The following is a 20,662-nucleotide window of genomic DNA, read 5'->3' on the forward strand; positions in this document are numbered from 1 at the left end:
TGGCCAGTAGGTATGCAGTGGCTCCCAGACTTTGGGCTTATGCCCTAAATAGCAGGATGTCCTACAGGAATAGTCAGTTTATAGGCACAGTTAGCATTACACATTGCATATGAGAAGTGCTCTAGAATTCACTGATGAATAAGCATATTTTCTCACTCACATACGCACAGAAAAAATTAAAATGTTATTATATAAAAAGAGCCAAATGGAAACGTTTTAAAAATTGTGTTTTTAAAAAGTATGTACCATTCATCAACCAATATTTTCAAAATATAAACACTTTCATACAATGAAATACCTTATTTGTAAACAGTTGACTATTTTAAATAACTATAATATAAGTAGGGCTTTGTGAAATTTATTTTTTTACTTACCCTGAAATTTTCTTGAATTCCAGGTTTGTTTGTAGTTATGCAATCCCTGTACAGCTTTACTTCGTTAGTCTTTGGCAGACTTACGTTTCTGATGGTGGCAGACCAGTTACTTTCAGACCAATCCATCTACTGAGGACACCAAAAATAATCTGAAACATAAAAATGAAAATTTTATATAAAATAATATAATGTAATATAAATAACACACAAAGAGTATATATTCTATATAACGTGTGTATATATATATTTCTTCATAATTATTACATACTATAAAAGCTATAAATTGTAGTTCAGGAGTAATAAAAAAGAGGATTTCTGTTAAACATCTAAGGTTTTCAGTTGGGAATTTGAAGGTCTAGATTCCACTGCCACACTACTAGAATAGACAAATCATTACAAAGACACTCAAACCTTCATGGATTAAGGAAATCTGGAATTGCTAAATGCCTTCACCCAACTATTTGCCAGAATGAAAATTAAATCATCTCTGGAGGAAGAGAACATCATCTAGAACATCAAATTTATCTAAAATCTTATACACAATTCTTTGGCCTTGAATAAAATATACCCAACCTTGCACAAATAAAGGATGTGAGAAATTAAAGAAAAAATACACACTACAAATAGAAAAACAGGAGATTCATATGTTGAAGTTATCAGACAAGGGCTATAGAATAATTCTGACTATTATAGTTGAAGAATTTCAAAAAAATAACAAAACTTGTCAGAAAGCTAGAAACTAAAAATTAAGAACCATATGGGACTTCCCTGATGGTCCAGTGGTTAAGACTCCATGCTCCCACTGCAGGGGGCGCCAATCCCTGGTCAGGGAACTAAGATCCCACATGTCATGCAGCATGGCCAAAAAAAAATCCCCAAAATACCAAAAACTCCCCACAAAAACCATATAGAAATTCTAGAATTTAGAGGTACACTAATTGAAAGAACTCAAAAAAATTGTTTTTTCTCTTCTTTGCACAGTAGACAAAACTGAAGAAAGACATAGTTAATTGGAGGTTAGTCAGAAAAATGTTCATCCCGAAGCACAGAGAAACAAAAAGAAATGAACGTGAGTAAAGGCCTAACACATCAGGCCTGGATCTTGGAAATTATAAAGCTATGTAAATATTGTGTCTATATCTGCCTTGTTCACTATGTGAGAATGCACTTGGATTGGAAGAGATGTGAGTTGGCATTTGGGACTTGGGCCTACATGAATAGAATGATATTCAGCAGTTAAAAACAAAGGCAGTAATATCTTTGTGTCAAAGGGATTTACACACATCTTGGTACTTATCTTTGGAAGCTGTAAATGCCCTATGTGCATGACAGACCAATTCTGTATATACTTGCATATCTCTTGGGCTCCCTGATAGGGTGAAGGTGCTATATCTACTGGATTTTTTGTTTTTTAACCTGTGTTCACAATTATGGTGGTACAAATGAAAATACAGAAAATACACAATCAAATTATTGAATATGATGGAATAATCATATATATGATTGTTTATACATGTATATATATATTATATGAATAATATGGTATATAATAATATATAACATATATATGATATATACCCAATATATATAATAATACATATACGAATATAACTATATATAATGTTATATATGTTGTATACATATATATGCTATATATATATGTATATATATATGTATATATATAAATGCATGATTGGAGAGGAGAAAGACAATTGGGCAGAAATAATACTGAAGAAGTAATGTCTGAAAATATTCCAAACTGATAAAAGACATTAAGCCACAGATTCAAGAACCACTATAAATGCCAGGAATAAGAATACAATTAAGACAACACCTAGACATGTCATAAGAGAATTACTAATAACCAAAGACAAAGGGAAAATATTAAATCCAGCCAGAAAAAAAGCCATATTAGCATCAAAGGAGCAACAATATGGAAAACTTGTCAACAGAAACAGTGTAATGAGATTTTCAAAGTTCTAAAAGAAATTAGTTAACATATACTTCTATAAATAGCAAGAAGGGACTTCAAAATGAAGGTACCAGAAGTCTATTTCTAACTTAGATGTAGGTATCAGACAACCCCTTTCACCAGGAACCAAGAAAAATTATAATGCTATTTAAAAATAAAAAGAGTGATTTGAAGGCATAAAAGCACACACAAGGTAGCCAAGACTTGAGTCAAGCTCACAGAGAGAACGGAAACAAATTGGAGTATGTATATAAAACACAGAGAGCTGTTCAAAGACATCAGAGTATACCCAAGGCAGCCAGACTTGATATATCAAGGTCAAGTGAGAATGAAGGCACACTGAAGTAAACCCTAAAATTGTGGCTCTTTTCCCTTTTAAGGCATTCTACAATTCTTGCAAGGAGCATGAAGGCTAACAGAAAGCAGATTTCTTGAGCTTGCAGCAGTCTCACTGGGCTTAGAAAACAAATGTTAGCATTTAGGGCTACCAAAAAAGCCATAATCTAAGGGCCAATATTTCAGAGAAAAGGGAACCACAGCAAAGTGAGTCTAACATTCTACACACAATTTTCCCTTGAAGCAGTTTTATAAGTTCCAAGCTTTACTTGTATGGAGTATTATTCTGAGAAACCAAACTAAAAGTAGCTGTAAGAGGGGAAAAGGCTAAGCAGAGATTCCAGCAGTGTCATGGCACTAAGGAGACAAAAAATAGACGTTAGAGCCTACAAAGGAAGAAGCACCCTGGTAAATGATCAAGGCTTTCTGGTAAGACTCTGAAAGGGATGTGTTCCAGAGAAAGGACAAAATGTAAATAGACCAGCCTCAATAGGATCAAGGCAATTTGGCCATACTCTATCTTCCTGTAAGAAGGAAAGTATATTCTCCCTAAAGGAAAATAATGAGATCCAGAGCCTCTAAATTTTTCTTGCATGACTAGTATTCAGTATAAAATTAACAGGCATGGCATGAAACAGGACCAACCGACTTAAATCCAAGAGAAAAGGCAGTCAATAGAAACAGATCCAATGGTGATCCAGATATTGAAGTTATAAAACACAAACTTATAAAGAACTATGATGAATATTTTCAAGAATACAGGCAAAAATATAGAAAATTTCACAGAAATAAATAATAAAAATAATCAAATTGAAATCTTAGAAATATAAATGAATTAAAAATTTTAAGTAACCCAAATTAATAATTTGATAGATAGGTTTAACAGTGAATCATACAGAATACAGTAGATGAATAGTGAACTTGAAGGTAGGTCAGTAGAAAATGTACAGAATGAAGCATAGAGAGAAAAAGAAAAATATAAAAGGTCTATTATATGTGTAAATGGAATCTAAGAAGAAAAGAGAGAAAATGGATCAGAAGAATATTTGGAACAATATCAGCCAATAGTTTTCTAAAAGTGATGAACACCATCAACTATAGATAAGATAATATCTATGAATCCCAAGCAATGTGTATGTATGTGTTGTGTGCATGTGTGTGTGTGTGTGTGTGTGTATGTATATATATATCCACACAAAGCACATCATGGTAAAGCTTCTGAAAATCAAAGACAAAAAAGATAATGCTAAAATCAGACAAAGGAATTTTTAAAGTTCCATTACCTTCCAAAAAGCACTAATAAGGCTAACAGCTAATTTTTCTTTCAGAAAAGACTAAAGGAAGAATAAAATAGGAGTTCTTTAAAGGACTGAAAGCAAATAATGCAAACTCACGATACAATTTATAGTGAAAATATCTTTATGCAGGCAAAATAAAACATCTTCAGACAAACAAAAGCTAAAAGAATTCCTTACTATCAAATTTGCACTAAAACATACTAAAAAGGAAATGTTTATGAGAGGGAAATGATCTAAGGTAGAAGTACAGTAATGCAGAAAAGAATGATGAACTCCAGAAAGGGTAAATTTAAAAGGATATTGAGCATTTAAAGCAATAATAATGCTAAATTGTATGGTTTTAAATATGTGTAGAATCAAAATTTTTGGCAACATATCACAAAATGTAGGAGGAGTGTGAATAGAGGTAAAATATTAAAAGGTCCTTGCACGTTTGGGAAGTAATAAAAGCACTAATTTAGATCACATTTTAATGAGACAAGGATGCATGTTGCAGTCTCTAGGGCAACCATTAAACGATATGAAGTATTTATTACTAACAGGGCAATAAAGGAAATAATAGAATTTTTAAAATATTTGATTAATTCAAAAGAATCCAAAAAAGGAGAAAGAGAGAAACAACCAAGATAGGCCAAAAAGAAAGTACACAGTAAATTAGTAGATATAAACCCACATACATTGGTAACTACATTAGATATAAATGACTAAAGACTCCAAATAAAGGACAAATATTGTCACTCTAAAAATGAAAATAAAACTCAAATAACATGCTGCTTACCAGAGACATACCTTAAATATAAGGAAATATAAAACATGAAAGAGTCAAAAGAATACACCATGCATACAACTAACCCAAAGGAAGGTAAGTTAAGAAAATAAGAGGACACTGCTCAGAATGTCCATCATTAAAATGTCTACAAATAACAAATGCTGGAGAGGGTGTGGAGAAAAGGGAATCCTCCTACACTGTTGGTAGGAATGTAAATTGGTACATCCACTATGGAGAACAGTATCGAGGTTCCTCAGAATCTAAAAATAGGTTGTCATATGATCCAGCAATCCCAGTTCTGGGCATATATCCAGACAAAAGTATAATTTGAAAAGATATCAATACATGCACCCCCTATGTTCATAGAAGCACTATTTACAATAGCCAAGACATGGAAACAACTTACATGTCCATTGACAGATGAATGGATAAAGATGTGATATATTATACACACACACACACATATATATGTATACAAACACACATACTATGGAATATTATGGAATGTTACTCAGCCATACAAAAGAATGAAATAATGCTATTTGTAGCAACATGGATGGACCTAGAGATTATCATACTAAGTGAAGTCAGAAAGAGAAAAACAAATATGACAAATATTTGAGACAAATATTTTAGATTCCACAAATCACTTATATGTGGAATCTAAAATGTGACACAAATGAACTTATCTATGAAACAGAAACAGACTCACAGACATAGAGAACAGACTTGTGGTTGCCAAGGGGGAGTGGGGTAGGGGAGGGATGGATTGAGAGTTTGGGATTAGCAGATGCAAACTATTATATATAGAATAGATAAATAACAAGGTCCTACTGTATAGCACAGGGAACTGTACTCAATATCCTGTGATAAACCATAATGGAAAAGAATATGAAAAAGAACATATGTATGTATAACTGAATCACTTTTCTATACAGCAGAAATTAACACAACATTGCAAATCAATTATGCTTCAGTAAAATTTTTAAAAAAGAAAATAAGAGGGTAAGAGATAAAGAGACAAACTTAATAATGATAAAATGTCAACTCAACAGGAAGGGATAATTTTAAATTTGCACGCACCCAATAATATAGGTTAAAAATATACAAAGCACACATTGGCAGAAGGGAAAGAATGTACAGACCTGCAATCAGATTAGGAGACATTAACACACCTGTCTCACTAAATAATAAAACAACTGAATAAAAAATTAGTGAGGATATAGAAGATATAAATAAATTGTCTTAGTTTGGAGAAGCAGATTTGGAGATAAGGATTTAAATGCTAATTATTGGGAGGTCCAGGGAATACTGGTAGTGGACTGGGGAATTGTTAAAGGAAAGAAGAGTCAACTACTGCTATGTGCTGCTGTGGACACTGGAGCTTATTCTTGTCAGGCATCTTTGAGACAAAGGTAAAAGAAATGAACAAACACTTCCTCTGTATTATCCCACCCAAGGAGTAATAGACCTAGATAATTTATACACATACACCTACTCCCAAGAGTCATCAGTTACAGGGCTACTCTCTAGGGGAATAAGTTCTCTAGCACTTCTGGTCTACAATGTACACATGGCCATCATGACCTTCCACCTTCCTGGAAAAGCCCTCAGTCATAGAGTTGTAAGTTGTGGGCAATATGAAGTAAGTCAAAGCACATGGTAACGTCCCAAGGATATGAGTGAGGCACTGACAGCATCTGCTACAACAATTAACAAAAATGACCTGACATTTATACAACACTGCACGTTATAGAAAAACTGTAGTATACACATTATTTCCAAGTGCACATGGAACATGTGTCAAAATAAACCATATACTGGGCCATAAAACAAGTCTCAACAAATTTTAAATGATTAAAATCATACTGAATATGTTCATTGACCACAGTGAAATTAAACTAGAATTTAATAACAAAATGATATCCAGGGAAATCCACAAATGTTCATATACTAAATATTATACTTCTAAATAACCCACAGTTCCACTTTTAAGAAAAACTGATGTTGTCCGGTGTGGCAGGGAAGACCACCCTGTGGTAGAAAAATGTATGACAAGACATAGCAATCTGAGAAGAAGGGTATGTTCCATACAGAGGGAATAATATGTCTGAAGGTTATAGAAATCAAGGAAGGCTTCTTGGAGGAGGCATCTTGAAATGGGCCTTAAAAGATTACTAAGATTTGGCTGGGCAGAGGGAAAAAGAAGAAAGGACATTGCAGGCAGAAAGAACAATGTGAGTAAAAATAGGAATGAACACAACATGTTGGGGTCAGTGAACTTTAATGAAATCTAGATTCTTTGCTGGGTAGCCATGGGAAATAAAGTTGGAGAAATAGGATGGGATCAGATAATGGTGTGGAAAGCAAAGATTTTAGCTATGGTGCAATACAAAAGAGGTGCATGTGTATATACTTATGTAGGAAGCTTCCATTATAAGGGCAGCTTCAGTAGAATATTTAAAAACCTAAATTTAATTCACAGAGATATTAAAAGCAACTGAGTAAATATATCCCTTTAATAGCACATGCAAAAGTGGTCCACCTTCTGTTCCAGGAAAGCGTTCTTCTGTTTAGTATATATTGTAAGAGCAGGTTGCTATCAAGCCCAATATTATTTAGTAAGAGACTGTTACAGTAGAACAATCTAATTCAGCCCATTCTTGGTCTTCCAGCAGTCCAGCAGTAATGGACTGCTTCAGTTAAATGAATATTGTGTACATTTGTCATGCAAATACAGAGGGTTTAGCAACATTTACAAAATCTGAGTACAACTCAAGTCACTTAACAGATTAAGAATTCAAAATCCATGTGCTTTAAATTAACCTTTCAGCTCATTTCAGTTTATCTTTGATGATTCAGAAAGCTCTTTAGGATCTTACAGGGTGATTTATAGAAACATTTTCTTATGTGTTCAGAAATGCTGAGCCTGGAAGTGTCCAGTCGGGGGTGCTGAAGAAAATAATTTCTTGTAAGGTGATACTCTAAACCAGTATGGGAAAAAAGTATAATGGGGTATTGGGAAAACCTTGAAGAACATCCTGCCAACAGCTGCACAGATTTGGAAAAGGAGAATGTCTCCTGTTCTGGGCATGGATGTAGGACTGTGTATTCCTCATTACAATCCCCAAGGAAGATACTGCTTCAGTCCTAAGTCATAGTAGGTACATTCTATAGCTCTCTGTTTATTCACAATGATTGCCTCTACATCCCTAGCCTAGTCTCTCAGAGTGCACCATCCTTGGAGTTTGTTCCCTTAGGTTTCAGATCTCCAGAGTCCTGAAGGTGGAAGAACTAAGGTAGGACACCATAGCAGGAATCCAGAGAGACAAGGAGGCATTAAAGTATATGCAGGATGGTATGGAGAACTCAGAATATAGAGACAAAATAGATTCTACTGTTAAAACAATTTTGAGGTCCAGAGAGTGTTGGGGAGAAAACTAACATAAGTAATATTGAATCTTCACAATTATTATTCATATATTATGTTTGTGAAATTATCCCCATTTTACAGACAGGGAAACTTGAAGTTCACTGAGATTAGCTAAACTAATGTACATAATCTACCCATACTCACACAGCTAATAAGTCTTTGAATCAGTATTTAAACTCAGATTTGTCTGATTCTGAAACTGCTCACTTTTCACCATTCTACACACTCTCACATTCATTTTGGCAATAGGTCAGGAAAGTAAAGAGGAAAATAATAATAGCTAATATGTTGAGTGCTGTGTGTCAGGTAGGGAACTAAGCACTTCCCACACATTATCTCATCTTAAAGTTTTAGAAACTGAGGTCCAGAGAGCTTAGATAACATGTCTAAAGTCACATACTAAATGAGGGAAACCAGAATTTGAACCTAGACTCTGATTTCAGAGTCTACTTTCTTAAGAACTGTGTTATATTTGACTAGAAGCAGACCATATATACCCCAACCTGATTTTTGCCACTCAAAGGCAAAATGCCCAGAGTTCTTCATCCAACTAGGATGTAAATACCCAATTAGGAAGTTGTACTCATATTTTAAATTTGTTGTATTGGTTTTGCCCCAAACAATCTGTTAGAAGATATTGCAGTACCTAGCAAAGAGGAGTAGAGAGAATTTTGTTCATGGATAATGCTACTTGGGAAAGGGCTATCTCCCGCATTATCTAGTGCCTGTTTTTAAGGGGCAATACCTGGTTCACAGCTGAGAGTAATATATAGATTCAATTATGTCAATTTATGCCATATGGCCCCAGACAAATTCACCAGCTTCTTCTGAACTGGTTCATCTTCTGTAACCTCCCCTAGAATGTGCTTTCATTCCTCATGGAGCTCCACCCTAACCAAACAATTCCATATCCTTTCCTCTCCTTCAGGAAAGAAAGGCAGTAGTAAATTGCATATATCTGTTCTCCAGCTTGTGATATACCTGAGAGGTTTCAAGTATTGCTTGGTTCTCTAGAAATTCAGTTCACAAAAAAATTAGATAAAAAAGATCAAATCCCTTGCTATATTAATGTAGTACCATGTTACCTGTAATTATACTAGCTGTAGAAAGGACAGGGTTTCAAATGGTACCAATAGATTAACGACTCCTACTACTCACACACTACTCATCTATAACACTGGTGTCAGAAGGGAAGAAAGGCCTGACAGCTGTGTTCTAAGTGTGCTATTTCCTATTACACCCTTCCACTAAGGAATTCTTCCTTAGGGGATACCCTCTAACCTGAGGAGTGTCTAAAACAAGTACTAGGTGATAAGGCAAGGCACCCTGACTCTGACCAATAGCTCTCTAGATGCAGGAGTGAATAAGCAATGGCCTGTGGGCCAAATCCAGACTGTTGTCTGTTTTTGTAAATAAAGTTTTATTGGAACACAGCCACAACTATTCATTTAGGTATTGTCTATGACTGCTTTGCCATTACAACAGGAGAATTGAGTACTTGTAACAGAAAACAAACATAGCCCACAAAGCTGAAAACATTTACTATCTGGTTCTTTACAGAAAAAGTTTGTAACCCTGGTCTATGGCAACAGTTGACTTGGAAACTGTCAATGAACACAAAATCAACCCATACAAACAAATGCCCCTCAGGTACCTTCTGCTGCCCTCTATTTTCCTGTTGTTCTCTCTCCAGCTTCACTGGAGATCCCAGAAGGAAAATGCCCTATAAAAAGTAACGTAGGGCTTCCCCTGGTGGCGCAGTGGTTGAGAGTCCGCCTGCCGATGCAGGGGACGCGGGTTCGTGCCCCAGCCCGGGAAAATCCCACATGCCGTGGAGCGCAGGGCCTGTGAGCCATGGCCGCTGAGCCTGCGCGTTCGGAGCCTGTGCTCCGCAACGGGAGAGGCCACAACAGTGAGAGGCCCGCGTACCGCAAAAAAAAAAAAAAAAAAAAAGTAATGTAGAGCTCTTTAGGGAACTTATAATTTCAGTAAATGGAAAAAAGTATAGAGTGAGATAAAACCTTCAGAATACCGAACACTTAAAGTGGTAGGGCTGGGTACGAGGGGAAGATAGCAGAACAGTAACACGAGGAGATCACCTTCCTCCCCACAGATACACCAGAAATACATCTACACGTGGAACAACTCCTACAGAACACCTACTGGATGCTGGCAGAAGACCTCAGACCTCCCAAAACGCAAGAAACTCCCCACGTACCTGGGTAGGGTAAAAGAAAAAACAGAGACAAAAGAATAGGGACGGGACCTGCACCAGCAGGAGGGAGCTGTGAAGGAGGAAAAGTTTCCAAACACTAGGAAGCCGCTTCGCGGGCGGAGACTGCGGGTGGCGGAGGGGGGAAGCTTCAGAGCCGCGGAGGAGAGCACAGCAACAGGGGTGCGGAGCACAAAGCGGAGAGATTCCCGCACAGAGGATCAGGGCCGACCGGCACTCACCAGCCCGAGAGGCTTGTCTGCTCACTCGCCGGGGCGGGCGGGGGCTGGGAGCTGAGGCTCGGGCTTAGGTCAAATCGCAGAGAGAGGACTGGCAGCATGAACACAACCTGCAGGGGTTAGAGCACCACGGCTAGCCGGGAGGGAGTCCGGGAAAAAGTCTGGACCTGCCGAAGAGGCAAGAGACTTTTTCTTCCCTCTTTGTTTCCTGGTGCGCGAGGAGAGGAGATTAAGAGCGCTACTTAAAGGAGCTCCAGAGACAGGTGCGAGCTGTAGCTATCAGCGCAGACGCCAGAGACGGGAATGAGACGCTAAGGCTGCTGCTGCCGCCACCAAGAAGCCTGTGTGCGAGCACAGGTCACTCTCCACACCTGCCCTCCCGGGAGCCTGTGCAGCCTGCCACTGCCAGGGTCCCGGGATCCAGGGACAACTTACCCGAGAGAACGCACGGTGTGCCGCAGGCTGGTGCAACGTCATGCTGGCCTCCGCCGCTGCAGGCACGTCCCGCACTCCGTGCCCCTCCCTCCCCCGGGCCTGAGCGAGCCAGAGCCCACGAATCAGCGTCTCCTTTAACCCCGTCCTATCTAAGCGGGAAGAGATGCCCTCTGGCGAACTACACGCAGAGGCGGGGCCAAATCAAAAGCTGAACTCCGGCAGCTGTGCGAACAAAGAAGCGAAAGGGAAATCTCTCCCAACAGCCTCAGGAGCAGCGGATTAAATCTCCACAATTAACTTGATGTACCCTGCATGTGTGGAATACCTGAATAGACAATGAATCATCCCAAATTGAGGAGGTGGACTTTAAGAGCAAGATTTATGTTTTTTTCCCCTTTTCCTCTTTTTGTGAGTGTGTACGTGTATGCTTCTGTGTGAGATTTTGTCTGTATAGCTTTGCTTCCACCATTTGTCCTAAGGTTCTATCCGTCGGGTTTTTTTTTTTGTTTTCGTTTGTTAATTTTTTTCTTAATAATTATTTTTTATTTAATAACTTTATTATATTTTACTTTATTTTATTTTATCCTCTTTCTTTCTTTTTTCCTTCCTTCCCTCCTTCCTTCCTTCCTTCCTCCCACCGTCCCTCCCTCCCTCCTTTCTTTCCTTCCTTTCTTCTTTCTGCCTTCCTTCCTTCCTTCCTTCCTACTTCTACTAATTCTTTCTCTCTGCTTTTTCTCCCTTTTATCCTGAGCCGTGTGGATGAAAGGCTCTTGGTGCTGCAGCCAGGAGTCAGTGCTGTGCCTCTGAGGTGGGAGAGCCAAGTTCAGGACACTGGTCCACAAGAGACCTCCCAGCTCCACATAATATCAAACGGCGAAAATCTCCCAGAGATCTCCATCTCAACGCCAACACCCAGCTTCACTCAACGACCACCAAGCTACAGTGCTGGACACCCTATGCCAAACAACTAGCAAAACAGGAACACAACCCCACCCATTAGCAGAGAGGCTGCATAAAATCATAATAAGGCCACAGACACCCCAAAACACACCACCAGACGTGGACCTGCCCACCAGAGAGACAAGATCCAGCCTCATCCACCAGAACACAGGCACTAGTCCCCTCCACCAGGAAGCCTACACAACCCACTGAACCAACTTTAGCTGCTGGGGACAGACACCAAACACAACGGGAACTACGAACCTGCAGCCTGCAAAAAGGAGACCCCAAACATGGTAAGATAAGCAAAATGAGAAGACAGAAAAACACACCACAGATGAAGGAGCAAGATAAAACCCACCAGACCTAACAAATGAAGAGGAAATAGGCAGTCTACCTGAAAAAGAATTCAGAATAATGATAGTAAAGATGATCCAAACTCTTGGAAATAGAATAGACAAAATGCAAGAAACATTTAACAAGGACCTAGAAGAACTAAAGATGAAACAAACAATGATGAACAACACAATAAATGAAATGAAAAATACTCTAGATGGGATCAATAGCAGAATAACTGAGGCAGAAGAACGGATAAGTGACCTGGAAGATAAAATAGTGGAAATAACTACTGCAGAGCAGAATAAAGAAAAAAGAATGAAAAAAACTGAGGACAGTCTCAGAGACCTCTGGGACAACATTAAATGCACCAACATTCGAATTACAGGGGTTCCAGAAGAAGAAGAGAAAAAGAAAGGGACTGAGAAAATATTTGAAGAGATTATAGTTGAAAACTTCCCTAATATGGGAAAGAAAATAGTTAATCAAGTCCAGGAAGCACAGACAGTCCCATACAGGATAAATCCAAGGAGAAATATGCCAAGACACATATTAATAAAACTGTCAAAAATTAAATAAAAAGAAAGCATATTAAAAGCAGCAAGGGAATGTAGTGGAATAACTGAGGACATGGAAAGGAGACGTGACCCATGAGCGCCCCCCCAGCAAATTGGGGGCTGGCGACTAAGCCAGAACTGCAAACAGTCCTGATTGCTTTGAGCCCCCACCCCCGACAAACCGGGGGCATGCGAATAAGCCAGAACTGTGAACAGTCCTGAATGCTTGAGCCCCCCCTGGCAAACCGGGGGCCTGCAAATAAGCATTGAGTGCTTTGCACACTGATCCATGAGATGTCCTCAGTATAATCAGAATGGTGGGAATGCAAGGAAATGTCCTTGTGCTACTTCAGTATAATCAAAATAATGGTGGGAACTTTGTGCTGCTTTTGCACTCAAGGACGAAGCACGGCATGTTTTCAAGAAAGCCCATTGTTGCTTGTATAATCAATAGAAGCATATGTTGCTGCTTTGGCATTTCTGAAATGTTAAGAAAACAAGGCTTAAAATGTAAACATAGATAATGCTTTAATAAAAGCTACCACAGCAGGACAGACAGCGCTGTTTTGCCTGAGCTAGCGGCAGCCCTCTACTGCTGTGCTTCGGCACAATTCATCTCGTGTGATGAGCTTACTTTCGGCCCTGTCATAAGATAAACTACAACAAGGGAAAAACAACAAATAACACACAAGGGAATCCCCATAAGGTTAACAGCTGATCTTTCAGCAGAAACTCTGCAAGCCAAAAGGGAGTGGCAGGACATATTTAAAGTGATGAAGGAGAAAAACCTGCAACCAAGATTACTCTACCCAGCAAGGATCTCATTCAGATTTGACGGAGAAATTAAAACCTTTACAGACAAGCCAAGGCTAAGAGAATTCAGCACCACAAAACCAGCTTCACAACAAATGCTAAAGGAACTTCTCTAGGCAAGAAACACAGAGAAGGAAAAGACCTACAATAACGAACCCAAAACAATTTAGAAAATGGGAATAGGAACATACATATCGATAATTACCTTAAATGTAAATGGACTAAATGCTCCCACCAAAAGACACAAATTGGCTGAATGGATACAAAAACAAGACCCATATATATGCTGTCTACAAGAGACCCACTTCAGACCTAGAGAAACATACAGACTGAAAGTAAGGGGATGGAAAAAGATATTTCATGCAAATGGAAACCAAAAGAAAGCTGGAGTAGCAATTCTCATATCAGACAAAATAGACTTTAAAATAAAGACTGTTAGAAGAGACAAAGAAGGACACTACATAATGATCAAGGGATCAATCCAAGAAACAGATATACAGACTGCCAACAAACACATGAAAGGATGCTCAACATCATTAATCAGAGAAATGCAAATCAAAACTACAATGAGATATCATCTCACACCAGTCAGAATGGCCATCATCAAAAAATCTAGAAACAATAAATGCTGGAGAGGGTGTGGAGAAAAGGGAACACTCTTGCACTGCTGGTGGGAATGTGAATTGGTACAGCCACTATGGAGAACAGTATGGAGGTTCCTTGAAAAACTACAAATAGAACTACCATATGACCCAGCAATCCCACTACTGGGCATATACCCTGAGAAAACCATAATTCAAAAAGAGTCATGTACCAAAATGTTCATTGCAGCTCTATTTACAATAGCCTGCAGATGGAAACAACCTAAGTGCCCATCATCGGATGAATGGATAAAGAAGATATGGCACATACATACAATGGAATATTACTCAGCCATAAAAAGAAACGAAATTGAGCTATTTGTAATGAGGTGGATAGACCTAGAGTCTGTCATACAGAGTGAAGTAAGTCAGAAAGAGAAAGACAAATACCGTATACTAACACATATATGTGGAATTTAAGGAAAAAAATGTCCTGAAGAACCTAGGGGTAAGACAGGAATAAAGACACAGACCTACTAGAGGATGGACTTGAGGATATGGGGAGGGGGAAGGGTAAGCTGGGACAAAGCGAGAGAATGGCATGGACACATATACACTACCAAACGTAAAATAGATAGCTAGTGGGAAGCAGCCGCATAGCACAGGGAGATCAGCTCGGTGCTTTGTGACCGCCTGGAGGGGTGGGATAGGGAGGGTGGGAGGGAGGGAGACGCAAAAGGGAAGAGATATGGGAACATATGTATATGTATAACTGATTCACTTTGTTATAAAGCAGAAACTAACACACCATTGTAAAGCAATTATACCCCAATAAAGATGTTAAAAAAAAAGAATAAAAAAGTGGTAGGGTGAACTAAGAAGAGGGCAAATTTAGGATGGTGTAAGTTAGCATGAAGGTACTTAGGACCTCAGGAGAGAGGATTTTTTTTGAGCATGACAGTTTCCTAGTGCCTATTTATTTGTATATTCTTTACTACAAACTTCCTAACTTATACACAGCAAATAGGAAGTAAATTATTCTTCTATAGTCCCTATACTCATTCATTCATTCAAAGTTTTGAGCCAGGTACTAGACTGGATTCTGAGAATATAACAGTGAATAATCAGAGCTTGTTTCCTCTTCTCATGGGGCCTACAGTTTAGTGGGGAAAAGAGAAATTAAAGATATGCTCGCAGAATTCATAATTCTGATAAGTACCACAAAGGAAAACTATAGGATGCTCTATGACTATATAACAAGACGTCCAAATATAGCTTGGAGAGGTGGGGATAGTGTTACAATAACAGCAACATTGATAAAGAACATTTAAGCTAAGACCTGAAGGGTGGATAGCAGTTTATATGAACAGCTCTTTCTCCTATTTCTATTCTTGCCTGGGGTAGCATCTTGGCATCTTCAAAGACTTGAAAGAAAACCATATTCCTTAGCAAGAGTGAAAGAAATAGAACATTAGGTTGAATATATAGTTAGAGTTCAAATCACACTGGACATTGAATGCTCTAGAATTTTATTACAATTACAATGAAACACAATTTATAAGCAATGGGGCATCATGATTCCACTTACAGTTTTGTTCCATCACTCCAGGAAGAAGGTAGGGAATAGATGAAAAGAGTGGGAGTAATAGTTTTCATGGACAAAGTCTTAGGGGGCTCTTGGAATAGTTTCTGACTCTCCTCACTTTTATTCATTTTTTCTCCATTTCCATACTCCCTACTTTTCTGCTTACTCTTTTTCCTTGCCTTCCTCTCCTCCACTCTAAATGGTCCATTGACTTTGGATTTCAGCTGTCAAGCTTATGCTATTAGTTTTACTGCTTAGCAATCAAATCAGCTCTTGTTGAAGGCCTGGGAAGCCAGACATCACTTAAAGTGTCAGAACATAGGTTGTGTGCCAGGTTGAGGTCTGTCCGTAGGGCAACTTGTGTTTGGAAGTTGGAAAACATTTGTAGTATAGATCTTGGCTCGGTGGGTGCCCAATGCTTGTTTACTCATCAATTACAGTGAACTCTGTCTTGACATACAAATAAAACAACATAAAGGTCCATCTCAGGGTCAAAAGATGAAGCCTATGTGTATGTGTGCGCACGTGCACGTGTGTACATGTGCACACCCTGGCCCTCCCTCTTATTTCCAACTAAATTGTAACACTCGATCCCTTGCCCATCATTGAACACCCACATCCTGGGCTCTCTGACTTTCTCTTCCCCTATTTCTTCTTTTCTTCCTCCCTTGTTTTTTTTTAAATTTCATTTCATAGCATTTTTCTAATCGAGGAACAAGAAGCTTTCTCTCCAGCTAAAGAACTGTGTCATAAGTAAGCAGATTGAAAAAAACCTCTTTTGGTATAAGGGTCCTTCCAAGCACAGCTGCAACCTCAGCATATTCACAATTGACTGCTTAGGCTACATGGAAGCCTTGTCTGTTGCAAACATTTACAACTAAAAGACCACAGCCTACTGTGATTCAATTATAGCTGCCCATATACAGTATACTCCATACATCAGTGCTGCCCATCACCATAAAGTATAGCCATTAGAGCTCTTATGTCACAGTAACCATAACTTGAATAATACTGTGATGGAAATTTCCATTTAACAAAGATTTCCAAGCCTTGAGTGATGACCCATTTATTTCAAGCAATTTACACTTACATAAACTTCATTTTCTGCCACCTAGAAACCAAAAGCCAGGGTAACAGTGAACCGTCTATTAGGATTAAGCTCTCTACATTTTGGTCTTCGGGTTTCTTACTTTATCAGACCTCCTCCTTCTTCTCTTCTCTGCTGCCTGGTGATAAGTCCCATGCTCACAGTGAGAAGGAAATGAATATACAACCACAGAACAGCCTCTGCCTTGTCCTGGAGTTTCTGAGAGATATCCATCAAGGTAGCCAATTTCCAGCTGAGATATCCAGGTGCCCCTCAAGGCAACAGAGCACTGAGTTGCTCTGGGTAACTTGATATATCGCTTTCCTTACCCCACCTGTGTTCTGGTCTAGCTTGGACCTGGAGCTGCTGTTGATTCTACCTCCATTTCCATGGCATGGCCATCACCACTTTCAGAAATGAAGCCTACCCTATTCTCTTCTTTGGTGTTGCTTGTCGATTTCAGTTTCAATCTAGTTTCTTTCTTGGTGGCAAGCTTCCTACAGGTGTTACATATTTCCATCAGCCTCTGGCCCCTTTACTCTTCCACAAATTCAGTTAATTCTTTTTAAGATTGGTATCTCCTTAAAGGGTGAGGCAGCATATCATAGTCAATTAGAGCAGTGCTTCTAGCAGTTTAATGTGCATAAGTATCACCTGGAGATCTTCTTAACATGCAGATTTTAATACAGTAGGCCTGGGTGGGGCCTGAGAGTCTGCATTTCTAATACGCTCATAGATAATGCTGATGATCCCGGTCCACAGGAAGATTAATACCTAACATACAGAGTTGTGTATTAAGTAAACCAACCAAGTGAAAGTGCCTAGTAAGAATGAAGGGAATCAACATATTTGAGTCCTTACTTTGAAAAGTACTATGAGATTTTCATACGTGATCTAATTTAAACCTCATAAGAACATCATTAGGAAGCTACTATTAGCCTCATTTTCATGATAAAGACACAAGGTTAATACCTTGCCCAAGGTTCCAAATGTGTCTGACACAACATTCAGGTTCTTAACCATCACATTATACTACTTCTACACTTATTAAGAAAATAGGCCAAAGGAATAAGGACTTGGCAAGTTAAAGCTAGTGGTTTTGATCCAAGATATAGCCATATAATCAGGGGTGATCACGAGAAGTTAGATAGTTACCTGAATTTGGTGTATAGGCACTTGATTATCAAAAAATTGGTTGGACAAGAGTGAAGATTGCCTCAATAACGAAGACTCTATGATGCTGTATTTGGTAATGGTTACATTTCAGGTGACAAATATTTATCACTATTCTGGTGAGAATGGGCACAAGAAGCCAAATGGGGTTCAAATAATTAGCTTTATCCAATAGTAAATCTAGATTTGAAAACTGGATTTGATGTGAAAGCTAAAATTGGGCTTCCTACTCCCTCATCACCCCAAATTTTAAGATAATGAACTCCACTAAAGGGCAGGCATGATTTATCAAGCCAGGTAAATAAATCATAAAAGAGTAGAATAGTAGTTGGCAGCCACTAGAACTGATCTGCTTATCCCATAAAGACATATGAAATTCACCTTGTCTGAGTACAGAGGTCCAAGAGAGATAGGAGAGAGAGAGATTGAGGTAAGCCTGCACTGTCTTTTCAATACATGTATTCTGGTTAAAACAAAGTTCTTGGGAAGGAGTGTGTAGGATTTAGAAGATAAACTGGAAATATTCTCTCCAAAATAACTCTCCATATCCCTCTTACTACACAAAAGAGAAGCAGAAGTCCCCTTACATAAAGTCCTAGGCAGGAATCATGGGACAGGTAAAAAAGTATCCTCTCTCCAGGTAATGATAAACATGTATTTTCTTGATTTGACAGCATGGAGTAGAGGTTAAACTTCCAGGTTCTACTTAAGTCACAGGGGCTTAATTATGGCTTTGCTAATTACTCTGTAACATTAACAAAGTCACTTAATGTCTCTGTAGGTCAATTTGGCAACATCTAAAATGGTAATAAAAGGAAAGAATTTTGGGGAGATAGTGGAAACAGCAGCATACCTTTAGAATCCCCCTGAATCCTACAATAAAAGCAGACAGAACAACTAGATATCAAAGTTAAAAACTCATGAGCAACATAGGTGATAAGATACCCTCACAACCTCAAAATACCAGCAGATGAGCAGGACAGATATCAACATGCAGAACTAGCATGATATCAGGGGACATGCAGAATAAAGTAGAGGGAAGCAACAGGGTATCTCATGGACCTTAGAACAGAAGAGCCCCAACATAGCCTAAAATGGTTTACTGGAAATACAGCAGAGTAAGTTGAGAATAGCAGTTGAAACTGGATGTGGAATAGAAGAAAGGAGATAAGCAGAAGAGGTTAAGTAAAAACCCTGTAGCCCTGAATTGGAATTGGAAGTATACATATGAACTCATGAGGTTTCTTTCCTCCCTCCCTCCCTCCCTTCCTTCCTTCCTTCCTTTCCCCCTCCCTTCCTCCCTCTCTTCCTTCTTTCTTTCTACCTAGCCATCTATCTTCACCATCTCTATACATGGGAAAGGCCTAGAAACACTGGCCAAACAAATAGTAACAAGTTGTCTAACACACAAATTGTGGACTTGAAATACTGTGTTCTATCAAAAGACATTAGGGCATCTTAGAGAAATAGCTGATTCTAGGTCAGCCATGTTTTATCATACAAGATAATACACATGCTATCAAAAACTATTAGGGTCATGTTAAAAGAACTCATGGGCCACTTTGAAAGGGACCTTATTGAACAAATACAAGAAAGTCTGAGATTCAGAAAGGACTACATTAGGGGAGTAATGTCAGCAAAATGGCACAGTAGGCAGATCCAAGCTTTCATTTCACCAAAGAAACATCACAAAATAACCAGAAATTGTTAGAACCAAACTTGTCAGAACTCTGGAAAACAGTCAATGCATTAGAGCCATTAAGTAAACACTGAATCAAGAAAAAAGGCAACTTTGATACAATAGGAAAGTTTATGGAATTTTTACTAGCCCTTGACCCACTACTTTCCCAGCATGGTGGCAGTCTAAAGCACTTAGAGAAAGAAGAACAAAAAACCCTAAAGTTAGCAGAAGGAAAGAAATCATAAAGATCAGATCAGAAATAAATGAAAAAGAAATGAAGGAAACAATAACAAAGATCAATAAAACTAAAAGCGGGTTCTTTGAGAAGATAAACAAAATTGATAAACCATTAGCCAGACTCATCAAGAAAAAAAGCGAGAAGACTCAAATCAATAGAATTAGAAATGGAAAAGGAGAAGTAACAACTGACACAGCAGAAATACAAAGGATCATGAGAGATTACTACAAGCAACTCTATGCCAACAAAATGGACAACCTGAAAGAAATGGACAAATTCTTAGAAAAGCACAACATTCTGAGACTGAACCAGGAAGAAATAGAAAATATAAACACACCAATCATAAGCACTGAAATTGAGACTGTGATTAAAAATCTTCCAACAGGGCTTCCCTGGTGGCGCAGTGGTTGAGAGTCAACCTGCCGATGCAGGGGACATGGGTTCATGCCCCGGTCCGGGAAGATCCCACATGCCGCGGAGCAGCTGGGCCCATGAGCCATGGCCGCTGAGCCTGCGCGTCCGGAGCCTGCGCTCCACAACGGGAGAGGCCACTACAGTGAGAGGCCCGCGTAACGCAAAAAAAAAAAAAAAAAAAAAAAAAAAA

General features: G+C 38.7%; 1 long non-coding RNA gene across 1 annotated transcript in view; it reads right to left on the minus strand.

Annotated features, from left to right (window-relative positions):
• Positions 1-376: 376 nt before the first annotated feature.
• LOC113612440 (uncharacterized) overlaps positions 377-20,662 on the minus strand; it is an 87,329-nt gene continuing 67,043 nt past the window's right edge. Inside the window, exon 3 of the long non-coding RNA XR_003429853.1 lies at positions 377-523. This is a non-coding gene — a long non-coding RNA (uncharacterized LOC113612440). The remainder of the gene's footprint in view (positions 524-20,662) is intronic.

This window comes from Aethalodelphis obliquidens, unplaced genomic scaffold, assembly GCF_003676395.1.
Source record: "Aethalodelphis obliquidens isolate GAN/ISIS:26980383/991018 unplaced genomic scaffold, ASM367639v1 scaffold77, whole genome shotgun sequence".
NCBI classification, from domain to species: Eukaryota; Metazoa; Chordata; class Mammalia; order Artiodactyla; family Delphinidae; genus Aethalodelphis; species Aethalodelphis obliquidens.